This window comes from Euprymna scolopes, chromosome 25 (assembly GCF_053919585.1).
Source record: "Euprymna scolopes isolate OS-2025 chromosome 25, ASM5391958v1, whole genome shotgun sequence".
In the NCBI taxonomy this organism is placed as follows: domain Eukaryota; kingdom Metazoa; phylum Mollusca; class Cephalopoda; order Sepiida; family Sepiolidae; genus Euprymna; species Euprymna scolopes.
Window position 1 is genome coordinate 55,930,733 of NC_136506.1, and position 26,097 is coordinate 55,956,829.

Genomic DNA, 26,097 nt, shown 5'->3' on the forward strand with positions numbered 1-26,097 from the left:
ATTCTTGAAATGTGGGAAAGGTAACCTCACATTCACTAAACACAGCAATAATCCTAATAAATTGATTGTATTATTGTAGAAATGTTACCTCACTTTCACAGTTTTCACAGTTTTCGATCATGTCCTCAAAATTAGTGAACCATCTTGGGAAACTTCCGTCGTACCGCGTTGATGTGATATAATGATTGTAGAAACGTAGAAAGGTAACCTCACTTTCACTAAACACAGCTTATCCCAATTATTTCATTGTGTCCAGTTTAAGCGATGATTCCTGATATTGATTTTTGAAAGGACCACAGAGATTTGTAAAACCGAAGACCGATTAGTCGCTTCATTTGATGATCATTGTTGAAATGTGGGAAAGGTAACCTCACTTTCACTAAACACACCAATAATCTTGTATTGTTTAATTATTGATATATTCATTATAAGTGATGATGATTGTAGAAAGGTAACCTTCACTTTCACAGTTACAAGCAATCATTTTTGTTCGTCATGCATCATTTCCAGTAAATCTATATTATTATTAAATCTGAAGACCGGTTGGCCGCTACATTTGATGATCGGTGTTTATATGTGGAAAGGTAACCTCACTTTCACTAAACACAGCAATAATCCTAATAATTTGATTGTATAGCAATAATTCCTATTAAATTAGCACTCGCATGTAGTGATGAAGATGTAACCTCACTTTCACAGTTTTCAATCATGTCCTTAGGAGGCTTCTGTCGTACCGCGGTGATGATGTGGAAAGGTAACCTCACTTTCAGTGTAAACTCTTCTCCCAATAATTTGATTTGTGTTCAGTGTAAGCAAAAATTTCTATTTTAAACGATGATTCCTGAAGTGGGGTTCATTTTGAACATTCGAGGACTTCTCCGATTCACATGCGATGATCATTTTTGAGATAATACCTCACTTTCACTAAACTCAGCTACTTATCCCAATGATTTGATTGTGTCCAGTTTAAGCGATGATCCCTGATATTGATTTTTGGAAGGACCACAGAGATTGGTCGCTTCATTTGATGATCATTCTTGAAATGTGGGAAAGGTAACCTCACATTCACTAAACACAGCAATAATCCTAATAAATTGATTGTATTATTGTAGAAATGTTACCTCACTTTCACAGTTTTCACAGTTTTCGATCATGTCCTCAAAATTAGTGAACCATCTTGGGAAACTTCCGTCGTACCGCGTTGATGTGATATAATGATTGTAGAAACGTAGAAAGGTAACCTCACTTTCACTAAACACAGCTTATCCCAATTATTTCATTGTGTCCAGTTTAAGCGATGATTCCTGATATTGATTTTTGAAAGGACCACAGAGATTTGTAAAACCGAAGACCGATTAGTCGCTTCATTTGATGATCATTGTTGAAATGTGGGAAAGGTAACCTCACTTTCACTAAACACACCAATAATCTTGTATTGTTTAATTATTGATATATTCATTATTAGTGATGATGATTGTAGAAAGGTAACCTCACTTTCACAGTTACAAGCAATCATTTTTGTTCGTCATGCATCTTTTCCAGTAAATCTATATATATTATATTTGTTCGTCATGCATCATTTCCAGTAAATCTATATTATTATTAAATCTGAAGACCGGTTGGCCGCTACATTTGATGATCGGTGTTTATATGTGGAAAGGTAACCTCACTTTCACTAAACACAGCAATAATCCTAATAATTTGATTGTATAGCAATAATTCCTATTAAATTAGCACTCGCATGTAGTGATGAAGATGTAACCTCACTTTCACAGTTTTCAATCATGTCCTTAGGAGGCTTCTGTCGTACCACGGTGATGATGTGGAAAGGTAACCTCACTTTCAGTGTAAACTCTTCTCCCAATAATTTGATTTGTGTTCAGTGTAAGCAAAAATTTCTATTTTAAACGATGATTCCTGAAGTGGGGTTCATTTTGAACATTCGAGGACTTCTCCGATTCACATGCGATGATCATTTTTGAGATAATACCTCACTTTCACTAAACTCAGCTACTTATCCCAATGATTTGATTGTGTCCAGTTTAAGCGATGATCCCTGATATTGATTTTTGGAAGGACCACAGAGATTGGTCGCTTCATTTGATGATCATTCTTGAAATGTGGGAAAGGTAACCTCACATTCACTAAACACAGCAATAATCCTAATAAATTGATTGTATTATTGTAGAAATGTTACCTCACTTTCACAGTTTTCACAGTTTTCGATCATGTCCTCAAAATTAGTGAACCATCTTGGGAAACTTCCGTCGTACCGCGTTGATGTGATATAATGATTGTAGAAACGTAGAAAGGTAACCTCACTTTCACTAAACACAGCTTATCCCAATTATTTCATTGTGTCCAGTTTAAGCGATGATTCCTGATATTGATTTTTGAAAGGACCACAGAGATTTGTAAAACCGAAGACCGATTAGTCGCTTCATTTGATGATCATTGTTGAAATGTGGGAAAGGTAACCTCACTTTCACTAAACACACCAATAATCTTGTATTGTTTAATTATTGATATATTCATTATAAGTGATGATGATTGTAGAAAGGTAACCTTCACTTTCACAGTTACAAGCAATCATTTTTGTTCGTCATGCATCATTTCCAGTAAATCTATATTATTATTAAATCTGAAGACCGGTTGGCCGCTACATTTGATGATCGGTGTTTATATGTGGAAAGGTAACCTCACTTTCACTAAACACAGCAATAATCCTAATAATTTGATTGTATAGCAATAATTCCTATTAAATTAGCACTCGCATGTAGTGATGAAGATGTAACCTCACTTTCACAGTTTTCAATCATGTCCTTAGGAGGCTTCTGTCGTACCGCGGTGATGATGTGGAAAGGTAACCTCACTTTCAGTGTAAACTCTTCTCCCAATAATTTGATTTGTGTTCAGTGTAAGCAAAAATTTCTATTTTAAACGATGATTCCTGAAGTGGGGTTCATTTTGAACATTCGAGGACTTCTCCGATTCACATGCGATGATCATTTTTGAGATAATACCTCACTTTCACTAAACTCAGCTACTTATCCCAATGATTTGATTGTGTCCAGTTTAAGCGATGATCCCTGATATTGATTTTTGGAAGGACCACAGAGATTGGTCGCTTCATTTGATGATCATTCTTGAAATGTGGGAAAGGTAACCTCACATTCACTAAACACAGCAATAATCCTAATAAATTGATTGTATTATTGTAGAAATGTTACCTCACTTTCACAGTTTTCACAGTTTTCGATCATGTCCTCAAAATTAGTGAACCATCTTGGGAAACTTCCGTCGTACCGCGTTGATGTGATATAATGATTGTAGAAACGTAGAAAGGTAACCTCACTTTCACTAAACACAGCTTATCCCAATTATTTCATTGTGTCCAGTTTAAGCGATGATTCCTGATATTGATTTTTGAAAGGACCACAGAGATTTGTAAAACCGAAGACCGATTAGTCGCTTCATTTGATGATCATTGTTGAAATGTGGGAAAGGTAACCTCACTTTCACTAAACACACCAATAATCTTGTATTGTTTAATTATTGATATATTCATTATTAGTGATGATGATTGTAGAAAGGTAACCTCACTTTCACAGTTACAAGCAATCATTTTTGTTCGTCATGCATCATTTCCAGTAAATCTATATTATTATTAAATCTGAAGACCGGTTGGCCGCTACATTTGATGATCGGTGTTTATATGTGGAAAGGTAACCTCACTTTCACTAAACACAGCAATAATCCTAATAATTTGATTGTATAGCAATAATTCCTATTAAATTAGCACTCGCATGTAGTGATGAAGATGTAACCTCACTTTCACAGTTTTCAATCATGTCCTTAGGAGGCTTCTGTCGTACCGCGGTGATGATGTGGAAAGGTAACCTCACTTTCAGTGTAAACTCTTCTCCCAATAATTTGATTTGTGTTCAGTGTAAGCAAAAATTTCTATTTTAAACGATGATTCCTGAAGTGGGGTTCATTTTGAACATTCGAGGACTTCTCCGATTCACATGCGATGATCATTTTTGAGATAATACCTCACTTTCACTAAACTCAGCTACTTATCCCAATGATTTGATTGTGTCCAGTTTAAGCGATGATCCCTGATATTGATTTTTGGAAGGACCACAGAGATTGGTCGCTTCATTTGATGATCATTCTTGAAATGTGGGAAAGGTAACCTCACATTCACTAAACACAGCAATAATCCTAATAAATTGATTGTATTATTGTAGAAATGTTACCTCACTTTCACAGTTTTCACAGTTTTCGATCATGTCCTCAAAATTAGTGAACCATCTTGGGAAACTTCCGTCGTACCGCGTTGATGTGATATAATGATTGTAGAAACGTAGAAAGGTAACCTCACTTTCACTAAACACAGCTTATCCCAATTATTTCATTGTGTCCAGTTTAAGCGATGATTCCTGATATTGATTTTTGAAAGGACCACAGAGATTTGTAAAACCGAAGACCGATTAGTCGCTTCATTTGATGATCATTGTTGAAATGTGGGAAAGGTAACCTCACTTTCACTAAACACACCAATAATCTTGTATTGTTTAATTATTGATATATTCATTATTAGTGATGATGATTGTAGAAAGGTAACCTCACTTTCACAGTTACAAGCAATCATTTTTGTTCGTCATGCATCATTTCCAGTAAATCTATATTATTATTAAATCTGAAGACCGGTTGGCCGCTACATTTGATGATCGGTGTTTATATGTGGAAAGGTAACCTCACTTTCACTAAACACAGCAATAATCCTAATAATTTGATTGTATAGCAATAATTCCTATTAAATTAGCACTCGCATGTAGTGATGAAGATGTAACCTCACTTTCACAGTTTTCAATCATGTCCTTAGGAGGCTTCTATCGTACCGCGGTGATGATGTGGAAAGGTAACCTCACTTTCAGTGTAAACTCTTCTCCCAATAATTTGATTTGTGTTCAGTGTAAGCAAAAATTTCTATTTTAAACGATGATTCCTGAAGTGGGGTTCATTTTGAACATTCGAGGACTTCTCCGATTCACATGCGATGATCATTTTTGAGATAATACCTCACTTTCACTAAACTCAGCTACTTATCCCAATGATTTGATTGTGTCCAGTTTAAGCGATGATCCCTGATATTGATTTTTGGAAGGACCACAGAGATTGGTCGCTTCATTTGATGATCATTCTTGAAATGTGGGAAAGGTAACCTCACATTCACTAAACACAGCAATAATCCTAATAAATTGATTGTATTATTGTAGAAATGTTACCTCACTTTCACAGTTTTCACAGTTTTCGATCATGTCCTCAAAATTAGTGAACCATCTTGGGAAACTTCCGTCGTACCGCGTTGATGTGATATAATGATTGTAGAAACGTAGAAAGGTAACCTCACTTTCACTAAACACAGCTTATCCCAATTATTTCATTGTGTCCAGTTTAAGCGATGATTCCTGATATTGATTTTTGAAAGGACCACAGAGATTTGTAAAACCGAAGACCGATTAGTCGCTTCATTTGATGATCATTGTTGAAATGTGGGAAAGGTAACCTCACTTTCACTAAACACACCAATAATCTTGTATTGTTTAATTATTGATATATTCATTATTAGTGATGATGATTGTAGAAAGGTAACCTCACTTTCACAGTTACAAGCAATCATTTTTGTTCGTCATGCATCATTTCCAGTAAATCTATATTATTATTAAATCTGAAGACCGGTTGGCCGCTACATTTGATGATCGGTGTTTATATGTGGAAAGGTAACCTCACTTTCACTAAACACAGCAATAATCCTAATAATTTGATTGTATAGCAATAATTCCTATTAAATTAGCACTCGCATGTAGTGATGAAGATGTAACCTCACTTTCACAGTTTTCAATCATGTCCTTAGGAGGCTTCTGTCGTACCGCGGTGATGATGTGGAAAGGTAACCTCACTTTCAGTGTAAACTCTTCTCCCAATAATTTGATTTGTGTTCAGTGTAAGCAAAAATTTCTATTTTAAACGATGATTCCTGAAGTGGGGTTCATTTTGAACATTCGAGGACTTCTCCGATTCACATGCGATGATCATTTTTGAGATAATACCTCACTTTCACTAAACTCAGCTACTTATCCCAATGATTTGATTGTGTCCAGTTTAAGCGATGATCCCTGATATTGATTTTTGGAAGGACCACAGAGATTGGTCGCTTCATTTGATGATCATTCTTGAAATGTGGGAAAGGTAACCTCACATTCACTAAACACAGCAATAATCCTAATAAATTGATTGTATTATTGTAGAAATGTTACCTCACTTTCACAGTTTTCACAGTTTTCGATCATGTCCTCAAAATTAGTGAACCATCTTGGGAAACTTCCGTCGTACCGCGTTGATGTGATATAATGATTGTAGAAACGTAGAAAGGTAACCTCACTTTCACTAAACACAGCTTATCCCAATTATTTCATTGTGTCCAGTTTAAGCGATGATTCCTGATATTGATTTTTGAAAGGACCACAGAGATTTGTAAAACCGAAGACCGATTAGTCGCTTCATTTGATGATCATTGTTGAAATGTGGGAAAGGTAACCTCACTTTCACTAAACACACCAATAATCTTGTATTGTTTAATTATTGATATATTCATTATAAGTGATGATGATTGTAGAAAGGTAACCTTCACTTTCACAGTTACAAGCAATCATTTTTGTTCGTCATGCATCATTTCCAGTAAATCTATATTATTATTAAATCTGAAGACCGGTTGGCCGCTACATTTGATGATCGGTGTTTATATGTGGAAACTTGCACTAAACACAGCAATAATCCTAATAATTTGATTGTATAGCAATAATTCCTATTAAATTAACACTCGCATGTAGTGATGAAGATGTAACCTCACTTTCACAGTTTTCAATCATGTCCTTAGGAGGCTTCTGTCGTACCGCGGTGATGATGTGGAAAGGTAACCTCACTTTCAGTGTAAACTCTTCTCCCAATAATTTGATTTGTGTTCAGTGTAAGCAAAAATTTCTATTTTAAACGATGATTCCTGAAGTGGGGTTCATTTTGAACATTCGAGGACTTCTCCGATTCACATGCGATGATCATTTTTGAGATAATACCTCACTTTCACTAAACTCAGCTACTTATCCCAATGATTTGATTGTGTCCAGTTTAAGCGATGATCCCTGATATTGATTTTTGGAAGGACCACAGAGATTGGTCGCTTCATTTGATGATCATTCTTGAAATGTGGGAAAGGTAACCTCACATTCACTAAACACAGCAATAATCCTAATAAATTGATTGTATTATTGTAGAAATGTTACCTCACTTTCACAGTTTTCACAGTTTTCGATCATGTCCTCAAAATTAGTGAACCATCTTGGGAAACTTCCGTCGTACCGCGTTGATGTGATATAATGATTGTAGAAACGTAGAAAGGTAACCTCACTTTCACTAAACACAGCTTATCCCAATTATTTCATTGTGTCCAGTTTAAGCGATGATTCCTGATATTGATTTTTGAAAGGACCACAGAGATTTGTAAAACCGAAGACCGATTAGTCGCTTCATTTGATGATCATTGTTGAAATGTGGGAAAGGTAACCTCACTTTCACTAAACACACCAATAATCTTGTATTGTTTAATTATTGATATATTCATTATTAGTGATGATGATTGTAGAAAGGTAACCTCACTTTCACAGTTACAAGCAATCATTTTTGTTCGTCATGCATCATTTCCAGTAAATCTATATTATTATTAAATCTGAAGACCGGTTGGCCGCTACATTTGATGATCGGTGTTTATATGTGGAAAGGTAACCTCACTTTCACTAAACACAGCAATAATCCTAATAATTTGATTGTATAGCAATAATTCCTATTAAATTAGCACTCGCATGTAGTGATGAAGATGTAACCTCACTTTCACAGTTTTCAATCATGTCCTTAGGAGGCTTCTGTCGTACCGCGGTGATGATGTGGAAAGGTAACCTCACTTTCAGTGTAAACTCTTCTCCCAATAATTTGATTTGTGTTCAGTGTAAGCAAAAATTTCTATTTTAAACGATGATTCCTGAAGTGGGGTTCATTTTGAACATTCGAGGACTTCTCCGATTCACATGCGATGATCATTTTTGAGATAATACCTCACTTTCACTAAACTCAGCTACTTATCCCAATGATTTGATTGTGTCCAGTTTAAGCGATGATCCCTGATATTGATTTTTGGAAGGACCACAGAGATTGGTCGCTTCATTTGATGATCATTCTTGAAATGTGGGAAAGGTAACCTCACATTCACTAAACACAGCAATAATCCTAATAAATTGATTGTATTATTGTAGAAATGTTACCTCACTTTCACAGTTTTCACAGTTTTCGATCATGTCCTCAAAATTAGTGAACCATCTTGGGAAACTTCCGTCGTACCGCGTTGATGTGATATAATGATTGTAGAAACGTAGAAAGGTAACCTCACTTTCACTAAACACAGCTTATCCCAATTATTTCATTGTGTCCAGTTTAAGCGATGATTCCTGATATTGATTTTTGAAAGGACCACAGAGATTTGTAAAACCGAAGACCGATTAGTCGCTTCATTTGATGATCATTGTTGAAATGTGGGAAAGGTAACCTCACTTTCACTAAACACACCAATAATCTTGTATTGTTTAATTATTGATATATTCATTATTAGTGATGATGATTGTAGAAAGGTAACCTCACTTTCACAGTTACAAGCAATCATTTTTGTTCGTCATGCATCATTTCCAGTAAATCTATATTATTATTAAATCTGAAGACCGGTTGGCCGCTACATTTGATGATCGGTGTTTATATGTGGAAAGGTAACCTCACTTTCACTAAACACAGCAATAATCCTAATAATTTGATTGTATAGCAATAATTCCTATTAAATTAGCACTCGCATGTAGTGATGAAGATGTAACCTCACTTTCACAGTTTTCAATCATGTCCTTAGGAGGCTTCTATCGTACCGCGGTGATGATGTGGAAAGGTAACCTCACTTTCAGTGTAAACTCTTCTCCCAATAATTTGATTTGTGTTCAGTGTAAGCAAAAATTTCTATTTTAAACGATGATTCCTGAAGTGGGGTTCATTTTGAACATTCGAGGACTTCTCCGATTCACATGCGATGATCATTTTTGAGATAATACCTCACTTTCACTAAACTCAGCTACTTATCCCAATGATTTGATTGTGTCCAGTTTAAGCGATGATCCCTGATATTGATTTTTGGAAGGACCACAGAGATTGGTCGCTTCATTTGATGATCATTCTTGAAATGTGGGAAAGGTAACCTCACATTCACTAAACACAGCAATAATCCTAATAAATTGATTGTATTATTGTAGAAATGTTACCTCACTTTCACAGTTTTCACAGTTTTCGATCATGTCCTCAAAATTAGTGAACCATCTTGGGAAACTTCCGTCGTACCGCGTTGATGTGATATAATGATTGTAGAAACGTAGAAAGGTAACCTCACTTTCACTAAACACAGCTTATCCCAATTATTTCATTGTGTCCAGTTTAAGCGATGATTCCTGATATTGATTTTTGAAAGGACCACAGAGATTTGTAAAACCGAAGACCGATTAGTCGCTTCATTTGATGATCATTGTTGAAATGTGGGAAAGGTAACCTCACTTTCACTAAACACACCAATAATCTTGTATTGTTTAATTATTGATATATTCATTATTAGTGATGATGATTGTAGAAAGGTAACCTCACTTTCACAGTTACAAGCAATCATTTTTGTTCGTCATGCATCATTTCCAGTAAATCTATATTATTATTAAATCTGAAGACCGGTTGGCCGCTACATTTGATGATCGGTGTTTATATGTGGAAAGGTAACCTCACTTTCACTAAACACAGCAATAATCCTAATAATTTGATTGTATAGCAATAATTCCTATTAAATTAGCACTCGCATGTAGTGATGAAGATGTAACCTCACTTTCACAGTTTTCAATCATGTCCTTAGGAGGCTTCTATCGTACCGCGGTGATGATGTGGAAAGGTAACCTCACTTTCAGTGTAAACTCTTCTCCCAATAATTTGATTTGTGTTCAGTGTAAGCAAAAATTTCTATTTTAAACGATGATTCCTGAAGTGGGGTTCATTTTGAACATTCGAGGACTTCTCCGATTCACATGCGATGATCATTTTTGAGATAATACCTCACTTTCACTAAACTCAGCTACTTATCCCAATGATTTGATTGTGTCCAGTTTAAGCGATGATCCCTGATATTGATTTTTGGAAGGACCACAGAGATTGGTCGCTTCATTTGATGATCATTCTTGAAATGTGGGAAAGGTAACCTCACATTCACTAAACACAGCAATAATCCTAATAAATTGATTGTATTATTGTAGAAATGTTACCTCACTTTCACAGTTTTCACAGTTTTCGATCATGTCCTCAAAATTAGTGAACCATCTTGGGAAACTTCCGTCGTACCGCGTTGATGTGATATAATGATTGTAGAAACGTAGAAAGGTAACCTCACTTTCACTAAACACAGCTTATCCCAATTATTTCATTGTGTCCAGTTTAAGCGATGATTCCTGATATTGATTTTTGAAAGGACCACAGAGATTTGTAAAACCGAAGACCGATTAGTCGCTTCATTTGATGATCATTGTTGAAATGTGGGAAAGGTAACCTCACTTTCACTAAACACACCAATAATCTTGTATTGTTTAATTATTGATATATTCATTATTAGTGATGATGATTGTAGAAAGGTAACCTCACTTTCACAGTTACAAGCAATCATTTTTGTTCGTCATGCATCTTTTCCAGTAAATCTATATATATTATATTTGTTCGTCATGCATCATTTCCAGTAAATCTATATTATTATTAAATCTGAAGACCGGTTGGCCGCTACATTTGATGATCGGTGTTTATATGTGGAAAGGTAACCTCACTTTCACTAAACACAGCAATAATCCTAATAATTTGATTGTATAGCAATAATTCCTATTAAATTAGCACTCGCATGTACTGATGAAGATGTAACCTCACTTTCACAGTTTTCAATCATGTCCTTAGGAGGCTTCTGTCGTACCGCGGTGATGATGTGGAAAGGTAACCTCACTTTCAGTGTAAACTCTTCTCCCAATAATTTGATTTGTGTTCAGTGTAAGCAAAAATTTCTATTTTAAACGATGATTCCTGAAGTGGGGTTCATTTTGAACATTCGAGGACTTCTCCGATTCACATGCGATGATCATTTTTGAGATAATACCTCACTTTCACTAAACTCAGCTACTTATCCCAATGATTTGATTGTGTCCAGTTTAAGCGATGATCCCTGATATTGATTTTTGGAAGGACCACAGAGATTGGTCGCTTCATTTGATGATCATTCTTGAAATGTGGGAAAGGTAACCTCACATTCACTAAACACAGCAATAATCCTAATAAATTGATTGTATTATTGTAGAAATGTTACCTCACTTTCACAGTTTTCACAGTTTTCGATCATGTCCTCAAAATTAGTGAACCATCTTGGGAAACTTCCGTCGTACCGCGTTGATGTGATATAATGATTGTAGAAACGTAGAAAGGTAACCTCACTTTCACTAAACACAGCTTATCCCAATTATTTCATTGTGTCCAGTTTAAGCGATGATTCCTGATATTGATTTTTGAAAGGACCACAGAGATTTGTAAAACCGAAGACCGATTAGTCGCTTCATTTGATGATCATTGTTGAAATGTGGGAAAGGTAACCTCACTTTCACTAAACACACCAATAATCTTGTATTGTTTAATTATTGATATATTCATTATTAGTGATGATGATTGTAGAAAGGTAACCTCACTTTCACAGTTACAAGCAATCATTTTTGTTCGTCATGCATCATTTCCAGTAAATCTATATTATTATTAAATCTGAAGACCGGTTGGCCGCTACATTTGATGATCGGTGTTTATATGTGGAAAGGTAACCTCACTTTCACTAAACACAGCAATAATCCTAATAATTTGATTGTATAGCAATAATTCCTATTAAATTAGCACTCGCATGTAGTGATGAAGATGTAACCTCACTTTCACAGTTTTCAATCATGTCCTTAGGAGGCTTCTATCGTACCGCGGTGATGATGTGGAAAGGTAACCTCACTTTCAGTGTAAACTCTTCTCCCAATAATTTGATTTGTGTTCAGTGTAAGCAAAAATTTCTATTTTAAACGATGATTCCTGAAGTGGGGTTCATTTTGAACATTCGAGGACTTCTCCGATTCACATGCGATGATCATTTTTGAGATAATACCTCACTTTCACTAAACTCAGCTACTTATCCCAATGATTTGATTGTGTCCAGTTTAAGCGATGATCCCTGATATTGATTTTTGGAAGGACCACAGAGATTGGTCGCTTCATTTGATGATCATTCTTGAAATGTGGGAAAGGTAACCTCACATTCACTAAACACAGCAATAATCCTAATAAATTGATTGTATTATTGTAGAAATGTTACCTCACTTTCACAGTTTTCACAGTTTTCGATCATGTCCTCAAAATTAGTGAACCATCTTGGGAAACTTCCGTCGTACCGCGTTGATGTGATATAATGATTGTAGAAACGTAGAAAGGTAACCTCACTTTCACTAAACACAGCTTATCCCAATTATTTCATTGTGTCCAGTTTAAGCGATGATTCCTGATATTGATTTTTGAAAGGACCACAGAGATTTGTAAAACCGAAGACCGATTAGTCGCTTCATTTGATGATCATTGTTGAAATGTGGGAAAGGTAACCTCACTTTCACTAAACACACCAATAATCTTGTATTGTTTAATTATTGATATATTCATTATTAGTGATGATGATTGTAGAAAGGTAACCTCACTTTCACAGTTACAAGCAATCATTTTTGTTCGTCATGCATCTTTTCCAGTAAATCTATATATATTATATTTGTTCGTCATGCATCATTTCCAGTAAATCTATATTATTATTAAATCTGAAGACCGGTTGGCCGCTACATTTGATGATCGGTGTTTATATGTGGAAAGGTAACCTCACTTTCACTAAACACAGCAATAATCCTAATAATTTGATTGTATAGCAATAATTCCTATTAAATTAGCACTCGCATGTACTGATGAAGATGTAACCTCACTTTCACAGTTTTCAATCATGTCCTTAGGAGGCTTCTGTCGTACCGCGGTGATGATGTGGAAAGGTAACCTCACTTTCAGTGTAAACTCTTCTCCCAATAATTTGATTTGTGTTCAGTGTAAGCAAAAATTTCTATTTTAAACGATGATTCCTGAAGTGGGGTTCATTTTGAACATTCGAGGACTTCTCCGATTCACATGCGATGATCATTTTTGAGATAATACCTCACTTTCACTAAACTCAGCTACTTATCCCAATGATTTGATTGTGTCCAGTTTAAGCGATGATCCCTGATATTGATTTTTGGAAGGACCACAGAGATTGGTCGCTTCATTTGATGATCATTCTTGAAATGTGGGAAAGGTAACCTCACATTCACTAAACACAGCAATAATCCTAATAAATTGATTGTATTATTGTAGAAATGTTACCTCACTTTCACAGTTTTCACAGTTTTCGATCATGTCCTCAAAATTAGTGAACCATCTTGGGAAACTTCCGTCGTACCGCGTTGATGTGATATAATGATTGTAGAAACGTAGAAAGGTAACCTCACTTTCACTAAACACAGCTTATCCCAATTATTTCATTGTGTCCAGTTTAAGCGATGATTCCTGATATTGATTTTTGAAAGGACCACAGAGATTTGTAAAACCGAAGACCGATTAGTCGCTTCATTTGATGATCATTGTTGAAATGTGGGAAAGGTAACCTCACTTTCACTAAACACACCAATAATCTTGTATTGTTTAATTATTGATATATTCATTATAAGTGATGATGATTGTAGAAAGGTAACCTTCACTTTCACAGTTACAAGCAATCATTTTTGTTCGTCATGCATCATTTCCAGTAAATCTATATTATTATTAAATCTGAAGACCGGTTGGCCGCTACATTTGATGATCGGTGTTTATATGTGGAAAGGTAACCTCACTTTCACTAAACACAGCAATAATCCTAATAATTTGATTGTATAGCAATAATTCCTATTAAATTAGCACTCGCATGTAGTGATGAAGATGTAACCTCACTTTCACAGTTTTCAATCATGTCCTTAGGAGGCTTCTGTCGTACCGCGGTGATGATGTGGAAAGGTAACCTCACTTTCAGTGTAAACTCTTCTCCCAATAATTTGATTTGTGTTCAGTGTAAGCAAAAATTTCTATTTTAAACGATGATTCCTGAAGTGGGGTTCATTTTGAACATTCGAGGACTTCTCCGATTCACATGCGATGATCATTTTTGAGATAATACCTCACTTTCACTAAACTCAGCTACTTATCCCAATGATTTGATTGTGTCCAGTTTAAGCGATGATCCCTGATATTGATTTTTGGAAGGACCACAGAGATTGGTCGCTTCATTTGATGATCATTCTTGAAATGTGGGAAAGGTAACCTCACATTCACTAAACACAGCAATAATCCTAATAAATTGATTGTATTATTGTAGAAATGTTACCTCACTTTCACAGTTTTCACAGTTTTCGATCATGTCCTCAAAATTAGTGAACCATCTTGGGAAACTTCCGTCGTACCGCGTTGATGTGATATAATGATTGTAGAAACGTAGAAAGGTAACCTCACTTTCACTAAACACAGCTTATCCCAATTATTTCATTGTGTCCAGTTTAAGCGATGATTCCTGATATTGATTTTTGAAAGGACCACAGAGATTTGTAAAACCGAAGACCGATTAGTCGCTTCATTTGATGATCATTGTTGAAATGTGGGAAAGGTAACCTCACTTTCACTAAACACACCAATAATCTTGTATTGTTTAATTATTGATATATTCATTATTAGTGATGATGATTGTAGAAAGGTAACCTCACTTTCACAGTTACAAGCAATCATTTTTGTTCGTCATGCATCATTTCCAGTAAATCTATATTATTATTAAATCTGAAGACCGGTTGGCCGCTACATTTGATGATCGGTGTTTATATGTGGAAAGGTAACCTCACTTTCACTAAACACAGCAATAATCCTAATAATTTGATTGTATAGCAATAATTCCTATTAAATTAGCACTCGCATGTAGTGATGAAGATGTAACCTCACTTTCACAGTTTTCAATCATGTCCTTAGGAGGCTTCTGTCGTACCGCGGTGATGATGTGGAAAGGTAACCTCACTTTCAGTGTAAACTCTTCTCCCAATAATTTGATTTGTGTTCAGTGTAAGCAAAAATTTCTATTTTAAACGATGATTCCTGAAGTGGGGTTCATTTTGAACATTCGAGGACTTCTCCGATTCACATGCGATGATCATTTTTGAGATAATACCTCACTTTCACTAAACTCAGCTACTTATCCCAATGATTTGATTGTGTCCAGTTTAAGCGATGATCCCTGATATTGATTTTTGGAAGGACCACAGAGATTGGTCGCTTCATTTGATGATCATTCTTGAAATGTGGGAAAGGTAACCTCACATTCACTAAACACAGCAATAATCCTAATAAATTGATTGTATTATTGTAGAAATGTTACCTCACTTTCACAGTTTTCACAGTTTTCGATCATGTCCTCAAAATTAGTGAACCATCTTGGGAAACTTCCGTCGTACCGCGTTGATGTGATATAATGATTGTAGAAACGTAGAAAGGTAACCTCACTTTCACTAAACACAGCTTATCCCAATTATTTCATTGTGTCCAGTTTAAGCGATGATTCCTGATATTGATTTTTGAAAGGACCACAGAGATTTGTAAAACCGAAGATCGATTAGTCGCTTCATTTGATGATCATTGTTGAAATGTGGGAAAGGTAACCTCACTTTCACTAAACACACCAATAATCTTGTATTGTTTAATTATTGATATATTCATTATTAGTGATGATGATTGTAGAAAGGTAACCTCACTTTCACAGTTACAAGCAATCATTTTTGTTCGTCATGCATCTTTTCCAGTAAATCTATATATATTATATTTGTTCGTCATGCATCATTTCCAGTAAATCTATATTATTATTAAATCTGAAGACCGGTTGGCCGCTACATTTGATGATCGGTGTTTATATGTGGAAAGGTAACCTCACTTTCACTAAACACAGCAATAATCCTAATAATTTGATTGTATAGCAATAATTCCTATTAAATTAGCACTCGCATGTAGTGATGAAGATGTAACCTCACTTTCACAGTTTTCAATCATGTCCTTAGGAGGCTTCTGTCGTACCGCGGTGATGATGTGGAAAGGTAACCTCACTTTCAGTGTAAACTCTTCTCCCAATAATTTGATTTGTGTTCAGTGTAAGCAAAAATTTCTATTTTAAACGATGATTCCTGAAGTGGGGTTCATTTTGAACATTCGAGGACTTCTCCGATTCACATGCGATGATCATTTTTGAGATAATACCTCACTTTCACTAAACTCAGCTACTTATCCCAATGATTTGATTGTGTCCAGTTTAAGCGATGATCCCTGATATTGATTTTTGGAAGGACCACAGAGATTGGTCGCTTCATTTGATGATCATTCTTGAAATGTGGGAAAGGTAACCTCACATTCACTAAACACAGCAATAATCCTAATAAATTGATTGTATTATTGTAGAAATGTTACCTCACTTTCACAGTTTTCACAGTTTTCGATCATGTCCTCAAAATTAGTGAACCATCTTGGGAAACTTCCGTCGTACCGCGTTGATGTGATATAATGATTGTAGAAACGTAGAAAGGTAACCTCACTTTCACTAAACACAGCTTATCCCAATTATTTCATTGTGTCCAGTTTAAGCGATGATTCCTGATATTGATTTTTGAAAGGACCACAGAGATTTGTAAAACCGAAGACCGATTAGTCGCTTCATTTGATGATCATTGTTGAAATGTGGGAAAGGTAACCTCACTTTCACTAAACACACCAATAATCTTGTATTGTTTAATTATTGATATATTCATTATAAGTGATGATGATTGTAGAAAGGTAACCTTCACTTTCACAGTTACAAGCAATCATTTTTGTTCGTCATGCATCATTTCCAGTAAATCTATATTATTATTAAATCTGAAGACCGGTTGGCCGCTACATTTGATGATCGGTGTTTATATGTGGAAAGGTAACCTCACTTTCACTAAACACAGCAATAATCCTAATAATTTGATTGTATAGCAATAATTCCTATTAAATTAGCACTCGCATGTAGTGATGAAGATGTAACCTCACTTTCACAGTTTTCAATCATGTCCTTAGGAGGCTTCTGTCGTACCGCGGTGATGATGTGGAAAGGTAACCTCACTTTCAGTGTAAACTCTTCTCCCAATAATTTGATTTGTGTTCAGTGTAAGCAAAAATTTCTATTTTAAACGATGATTCCTGAAGTGGGGTTCATTTTGAACATTCGAGGACTTCTCCGATTCACATGCGATGATCATTTTTGAGATAATACCTCACTTTCACTAAACTCAGCTACTTATCCCAATGATTTGATTGTGTCCAGTTTAAGCGATGATCCCTGATATTGATTTTTGGAAGGACCACAGAGATTGGTCGCTTCATTTGATGATCATTCTTGAAATGTGGGAAAGGTAACCTCACATTCACTAAACACAGCAATAATCCTAATAAATTGATTGTATTATTGTAGAAATGTTACCTCACTTTCACAGTTTTCACAGTTTTCGATCATGTCCTCAAAATTAGTGAACCATCTTGGGAAACTTCCGTCGTACCGCGTTGATGTGATATAATGATTGTAGAAACGTAGAAAGGTAACCTCACTTTCACTAAACACAGCTTATCCCAATTATTTCATTGTGTCCAGTTTAAGCGATGATTCCTGATATTGATTTTTGAAAGGACCACAGAGATTTGTAAAACCGAAGACCGATTAGTCGCTTCATTTGATGATCATTGTTGAAATGTGGGAAAGGTAACCTCACTTTCACTAAACACACCAATAATCTTGTATTGTTTAATTATTGATATATTCATTATTAGTGATGATGATTGTAGAAAGGTAACCTCACTTTCACAGTTACAAGCAATCATTTTTGTTCGTCATGCATCTTTTCCAGTAAATCTATATATATTATATTTGTTCGTCATGCATCATTTCCAGTAAATCTATATTATTATTAAATCTGAAGACCGGTTGGCCGCTACATTTGATGATCGGTGTTTATATGTGGAAAGGTAACCTCACTTTCACTAAACACAGCAATAATCCTAATAATTTGATTGTATAGCAATAATTCCTATTAAATTAGCACTCGCATGTAGTGATGAAGATGTAACCTCACTTTCACAGTTTTCAATCATGTCCTTAGGAGGCTTCTGTCGTACCGCGGTGATGATGTGGAAAGGTAACCTCACTTTCAGTGTAAACTCTTCTCCCAATAATTTGATTTGTGTTCAGTGTAAGCAAAAATTTCTATTTTAAACGATGATTCCTGAAGTGGGGTTCATTTTGAACATTCGAGGACTTCTCCGATTCACATGCGATGATCATTTTTGAGATAATACCTCACTTTCACTAAACTCAGCTACTTATCCCAATGATTTGATTGTGTCCAGTTTAAGCGATGATCCCTGATATTGATTTTTGGAAGGACCACAGAGATTGGTCGCTTCATTTGATGATCATTCTTGAAATGTGGGAAAGGTAACCTCACATTCACTAAACACAGCAATAATCCTAATAAATTGATTGTATTATTGTAGAAATGTTACCTCACTTTCACAGTTTTCACAGTTTTCGATCATGTCCTCAAAATTAGTGAACCATCTTGGGAAACTTCCGTCGTACCGCGTTGATGTGATATAATGATTGTAGAAACGTAGAAAGGTAACCTCACTTTCACTAAACACAGCTTATCCCAATTATTTCATTGTGTCCAGTTTAAGCGATGATTCCTGATATTGATTTTTGAAAGGACCACAGAGATTTGTAAAACCGAAGACCGATTAGTCGCTTCATTTGATGATCATTGTTGAAATGTGGGAAAGGTAACCTCACTTTCACTAAACACACCAATAATCTTGTATTGTTTAATTATTGATATATTCATTATAAGTGATGATGATTGTAGAAAGGTAACCTTCACTTTCACAGTTACAAGCAATCATTTTTGTTCGTCATGCATCATTTCCAGTAAATCTATATTATTATTAAATCTGAAGACCGGTTGGCCGCTACATTTGATGATCGGTGTTTATATGTGGAAAGGTAACCTCACTTTCACTAAACACAGCAATAATCCTAATAATTTGATTGTATAGCAATAATTCCTATTAAATTAGCACTCGCATGTAGTGATGAAGATGTAACCTCACTTTCACAGTTTTCAATCATGTCCTTAGGAGGCTTCTGTCGTACCGCGGTGATGATGTGGAAAGGTAACCTCACTTTCAGTGTAAACTCTTCTCCCAATAATTTGATTTGTGTTCAGTGTAAGCAAAAATTTCTATTTTAAACGATGATTCCTGAAGTGGGGTTCATTTTGAACATTCGAGGACTTCTCCGATTCACATGCGATGATCATTTTTGAGATAATACCTCACTTTCACTAAACTCAGCTACTTATCCCAATGATTTGATTGTGTCCAGTTTAAGCGATGATCCCTGATATTGATTTTTGGAAGGACCACAGAGATTGGTCGCTTCATTTGATGATCATTCTTGAAATGTGGGAAAGGTAACCTCACATTCACTAAACACAGCAATAATCCTAATAAATTGATTGTATTATTGTAGAAATGTTACCTCACTTTCACAGTTTTCACAGTTTTCGATCATGTCCTCAAAATTAGTGAACCATCTTGGGAAACTTCCGTCGTACCGCGTTGATGTGATATAATGATTGTAGAAACGTAGAAAGGTAACCTCACTTTCACTAAACACAGCTTATCCCAATTATTTCATTGTGTCCAGTTTAAGCGATGATTCCTGATATTGATTTTTGAAAGGACCACAGAGATTTGTAAAACCGAAGACCGATTAGTCGCTTCATTTGATGATCATTGTTGAAATGTGGGAAAGGTAACCTCACTTTCACTAAACACACCAATAATCTTGTATTGTTTAATTATTGATATATTCATTATTAGTGATGATGATTGTAGAAAGGTAACCTCACTTTCACAGTTACAAGCAATCATTTTTGTTCGTCATGCATCATTTCCAGTAAATCTATATTATTATTAAATCTGAAGACCGGTTGGCCGCTACATTTGATGATCGGTGTTTATATGTGGAAAGGTAACCTCACTTTCACTAAACACAGCAATAATCCTAATAATTTGATTGTATAGCAATAATTCCTATTAAATTAGCACTCGCATGTAGTGATGAAGATGTAACCTCACTTTCACAGTTTTCAATCATGTCCTTAGGAGGCTTCTGTCGTACCGCGGTGATGATGTGGAAAGGTAACCTCACTTTCAGTGTAAACTCTTCTCCCAATAATTTGATTTGTGTTCAGTGTAAGCAAAAATTTCTATTTTAAACGATGATTCCTGAAGTGGGGTTCATTTTGAACATTCGAGGACTTCTCCGATTCACATGCGATGATCATTTTTGAGATAATACCTCACTTTCACTAAACTCAGCTACTTATCCCAATGATTTGATTGTGTCCAGTTTAAGCGATGATCCCTGATATTGATTTTTGGAAGGACCACAGAGATTGGTCGCTTCATTTGATGATCATTCTTGAAATGTGGGAAAGGTAACCTCACATTCACTAAACACAGCAATAATCCTAATAAATTGATTGTATTATTGTAGAAATGTTACCTCACTTTCACAGTTTTCACAGTTTTCGATCATGTCCTCAAAATTAGTGAACCATCTTGGGAAACTTCCGTCGTACCGCGTTGATGTGATATAATGATTGTAGAAACGTAGAAAGGTAACCTCACTTTCACTAAACACAGCTTATCCCAATTATTTCATTGTGTCCAGTTTAAGCGATGATTCCTGATATTGATTTTTGAAAGGACCACAGAGATTTGTAAAACCGAAGACCGATTAGTCGCTTCATTTGATGATCATTGTTGAAATGTGGGAAAGGTAACCTCACTTTCACTAAACACACCAATAATCTTGTATTGTTTAATTATTGATATATTCATTATTAGTGATGATGATTGTAGAAAGGTAACCTCACTTTCACAGTTACAAGCAATCATTTTTGTTCGTCATGCATCATTTCCAGTAAATCTATATTATTATTAAATCTGAAGACCGGTTGGCCGCTACATTTGATGATCGGTGTTTATATGTGGAAAGGTAACCTCACTTTCACTAAACACAGCAATAATCCTAATAATTTGATTGTATAGCAATAATTCCTATTAAATTAGCACTCGCATGTAGTGATGAAGATGTAACCTCACTTTCACAGTTTTCAATCATGTCCTTAGGAGGCTTCTGTCGTACCGCGGTGATGATGTGGAAAGGTAACCTCACTTTCAGTGTAAACTCTTCTCCCAATAATTTGATTTGTGTTCAGTGTAAGCAAAAATTTCTATTTTAAACGATGATTCCTGAAGTGGGGTTCATTTTGAACATTCGAGGACTTCTCCGATTCACATGCGATGATCATTTTTGAGATAATACCTCACTTTCACTAAACTCAGCTACTTATCCCAATGATTTGATTGTGTCCAGTTTAAGCGATGATCCCTGATATTGATTTTTGGAAGGACCACAGAGATTGGTCGCTTCATTTGATGATCATTCTTGAAATGTGGGAAAGGTAACCTCACATTCACTAAACACAGCAATAATCCTAATAAATTGATTGTATTATTGTAGAAATGTTACCTCACTTTCACAGTTTTCACAGTTTTCGATCATGTCCTCAAAATTAGTGAACCATCTTGGGAAACTTCCGTCGTACCGCGTTGATGTGATATAATGATTGTAGAAACGTAGAAAGGTAACCTCACTTTCACTAAACACAGCTTATCCCAATTATTTCATTGTGTCCAGTTTAAGCGATGATTCCTGATATTGATTTTTGAAAGGACCACAGAGATTTGTAAAACCGAAGACCGATTAGTCGCTTCATTTGATGATCATTGTTGAAATGTGGGAAAGGTAACCTCACTTTCACTAAACACACCAATAATCTTGTATTGTTTAATTATTGATATATTCATTATTAGTGATGATGATTGTAGAAAGGTAACCTCACTTTCACAGTTACAAGCAATCATTTTTGTTCGTCATGCATCATTTCCAGTAAATCTATATTATTATTAAATCTGAAGACCGGTTGGCCGCTACATTTGATGATCGGTGTTTATATGTGGAAAGGTAACCTCACTTTCACTAAACACAGCAATAATCCTAATAATTTGATTGTATAGCAATAATTCCTATTAAATTAGCACTCGCATGTAGTGATGAAGATGTAACCTCACTTTCACAGTTTTCAATCATGTCCTTAGGAGGCTTCTGTCGTACCGCGGTGATGATGTGGAAAGGTAACCTCACTTTCAGTGTAAACTCTTCTCCCAATAATTTGATTTGTGTTCAGTGTAAGCAAAAATTTCTATTTTAAACGATGATTCCTGAAGTGGGGTTCATTTTGAACATTCGAGGACTTCTCCGATTCACATGCGATGATCATTTTTGAGATAATACCTCACTTTCACTAAACTCAGCTACTTATCCCAATGATTTGATTGTGTCCAGTTTAAGCGATGATCCCTGATATTGATTTTTGGAAGGACCACAGAGATTGGTCGCTTCATTTGATGATCATTCTTGAAATGTGGGAAAGGTAACCTCACATTCACTAAACACAGCAATAATCCTAATAAATTGATTGTATTATTGTAGAAATGTTACCTCACTTTCACAGTTTTCACAGTTTTCGATCATGTCCTCAAAATTAGTGAACCATCTTGGGAAACTTCCGTCGTACCGCGTTGATGTGATATAATGATTGTAGAAACGTAGAAAGGTAACCTCACTTTCACTAAACACAGCTTATCCCAATTATTTCATTGTGTCCAGTTTAAGCGATGATTCCTGATATTGATTTTTGAAAGGACCACAGAGATTTGTAAAACCGAAGACCGATTAGTCGCTTCATTTGATGATCATTGTTGAAATGTGGGAAAGGTAACCTCACTTTCACTAAACACACCAATAATCTTGTATTGTTTAATTATTGATATATTCATTATTAGTGATGATGATTGTAGAAAGGTAACCTCACTTTCACAGTTACAAGCAATCATTTTTGTTCGTCATGCATCATTTCCAGTAAATCTATATTATTATTAAATCTGAAGACCGGTTGGCCGCTACATTTGATGATCGGTGTTTATATGTGGAAACTTTCACTAAACACAGCAATAATCCTAATAATTTGATTGTATAGCAATAATTCCTATTAAATTAACACTCGCATGTAGTGATGAAGATGTAACCTCACTTTCACAGTTTTCAATCATGTCCTTAGGAGGCTTCTGTCGTACCGCGGTGATGATGTGGAAAGGTAACCTCACTTTCAGTGTAAACTCTTCTCCCAATAATTTGATTTGTGTTCAGTGTAAGCAAAAATTTCTATTTTAAACGATGATTCCTGAAGTGGGGTTCATTTTGAACATTCGAGGACTTCTCCGATTCACATGCGATGATCATTTTTGAGATAATACCTCACTTTCACTAAACTCAGCTACTTATCCCAATGATTTGATTGTGTCCAGTTTAAGCGATGATCCCTGATATTGATTTTTGGAAGGACCACAGAGATTGGTCGCTTCATTTGATGATCATTCTTGAAATGTGGGAAAGGTAACCTCACATTCACTAAACACAGCAATAATCCTAATAAATTGATTGTATTATTGTAGAAATGTTACCTCACTTTCACAGTTTTCACAGTTTTCGATCATGTCCTCAAAATTAGTGAACCATCTTGGGAAACTTCCGTCGTACCGCGTTGATGTGATATAATGATTGTAGAAACGTAGAAAGGTAACCTCACTTTCACTAAACACAGCTTATCCCAATTATTTCATTGTGTCCAGTTTAAGCGATGATTCCTGATATTGATTTTTGAAAGGACCACAGAGATTTGTAAAACCGAAGACCGATTAGTCGCTTCATTTGATGATCATTGTTGAAATGTGGGAAAGGTAACCTCACTTTCACTAAACACACCAATAATCTTGTATTGTTTAATTATTGATATATTCATTATAAGTGATGATGATTGTAGAAAGGTAACCTTCACTTTCACAGTTACAAGCAATCATTTTTGTTCGTCATGCATCATTTCCAGTAAATCTATATTATTATTAAATCTGAAGACCGGTTGGCCGCTACATTTGATGATCGGTGTTTATATGTGGAAACTTGCACTAAACACAGCAATAATCCTAATAATTTGATTGTATAGCAATAATTCCTATTAAATTAACACTCGCATGTAGTGATGAAGATGTAACCTCACTTTCACAGTTTTCAATCATGTCCTTAGGAGGCTTCTGTCGTACCGCGGTGATGATGTGGAAAGGTAACCTCACTTTCAGTGTAAACTCTTCTCCCAATAATTTGATTTGTGTTCAGTGTAAGCAAAAATTTCTATTTTAAACGATGATTCCTGAAGTGGGGTTCATTTTGAACATTCGAGGACTTCTCCGATTCACATGCGATGATCATTTTTGAGATAATACCTCACTTTCACTAAACTCAGCTACTTATCCCAATGATTTGATTGTGTCCAGTTTAAGCGATGATCCCTGATATTGATTTTTGGAAGGACCACAGAGATTGGTCGCTTCATTTGATGATCATTCTTGAAATGTGGGAAAGGTAACCTCACATTCACTAAACACAGCAATAATCCTAATAAATTGATTGTATTATTGTAGAAATGTTACCTCACTTTCACAGTTTTCACAGTTTTCGATCATGTCCTCAAAATTAGTGAACCATCTTGGGAAACTTCCGTCGTACCGCGTTGATGTGATATAATGATTGTAGAAACGTAGAAAGGTAACCTCACTTTCACTAAACACAGCTTATCCCAATTATTTCATTGTGTCCAGTTTAAGCGATGATTCCTGATATTGATTTTTGAAAGGACCACAGAGATTTGTAAAACCGAAGACCGATTAGTCGCTTCATTTGATGATCATTGTTGAAATGTGGGAAAGGTAACCTCACTTTCACTAAACACACCAATAATCTTGTATTGTTTAATTATTGATATATTCATTATTAGTGATGATGATTGTAGAAAGGTAACCTCACTTTCACAGTTACAAGCAATCATTTTTGTTCGTCATGCATCATTTCCAGTAAATCTATATTATTATTAAATCTGAAGACCGGTTGGCCGCTACATTTGATGATCGGTGTTTATATGTGGAAAGGTAACCTCACTTTCACTAAACACAGCAATAATCCTAATAATTTGATTGTATAGCAATAATTCCTATTAAATTAGCACTCGCATGTAGTGATGAAGATGTAACCTCACTTTCACAGTTTTCAATCATGTCCTTAGGAGGCTTCTGTCGTACCGCGGTGATGATGTGGAAAGGTAACCTCACTTTCAGTGTAAACTCTTCTCCCAATAATTTGATTTGTGTTCAGTGTAAGCAAAAATTTCTATTTTAAACGATGATTCCTGAAGTGGGGTTCATTTTGAACATTCGAGGACTTCTCCGATTCACATGCGATGATCATTTTTGAGATAATACCTCACTTTCACTAAACTCAGCTACTTATCCCAATGATTTGATTGTGTCCAGTTTAAGCGATGATCCCTGATATTGATTTTTGGAAGGACCACAGAGATTGGTCGCTTCATTTGATGATCATTCTTGAAATGTGGGAAAGGTAACCTCACATTCACTAAACACAGCAATAATCCTAATAAATTGATTGTATTATTGTAGAAATGTTACCTCACTTTCACA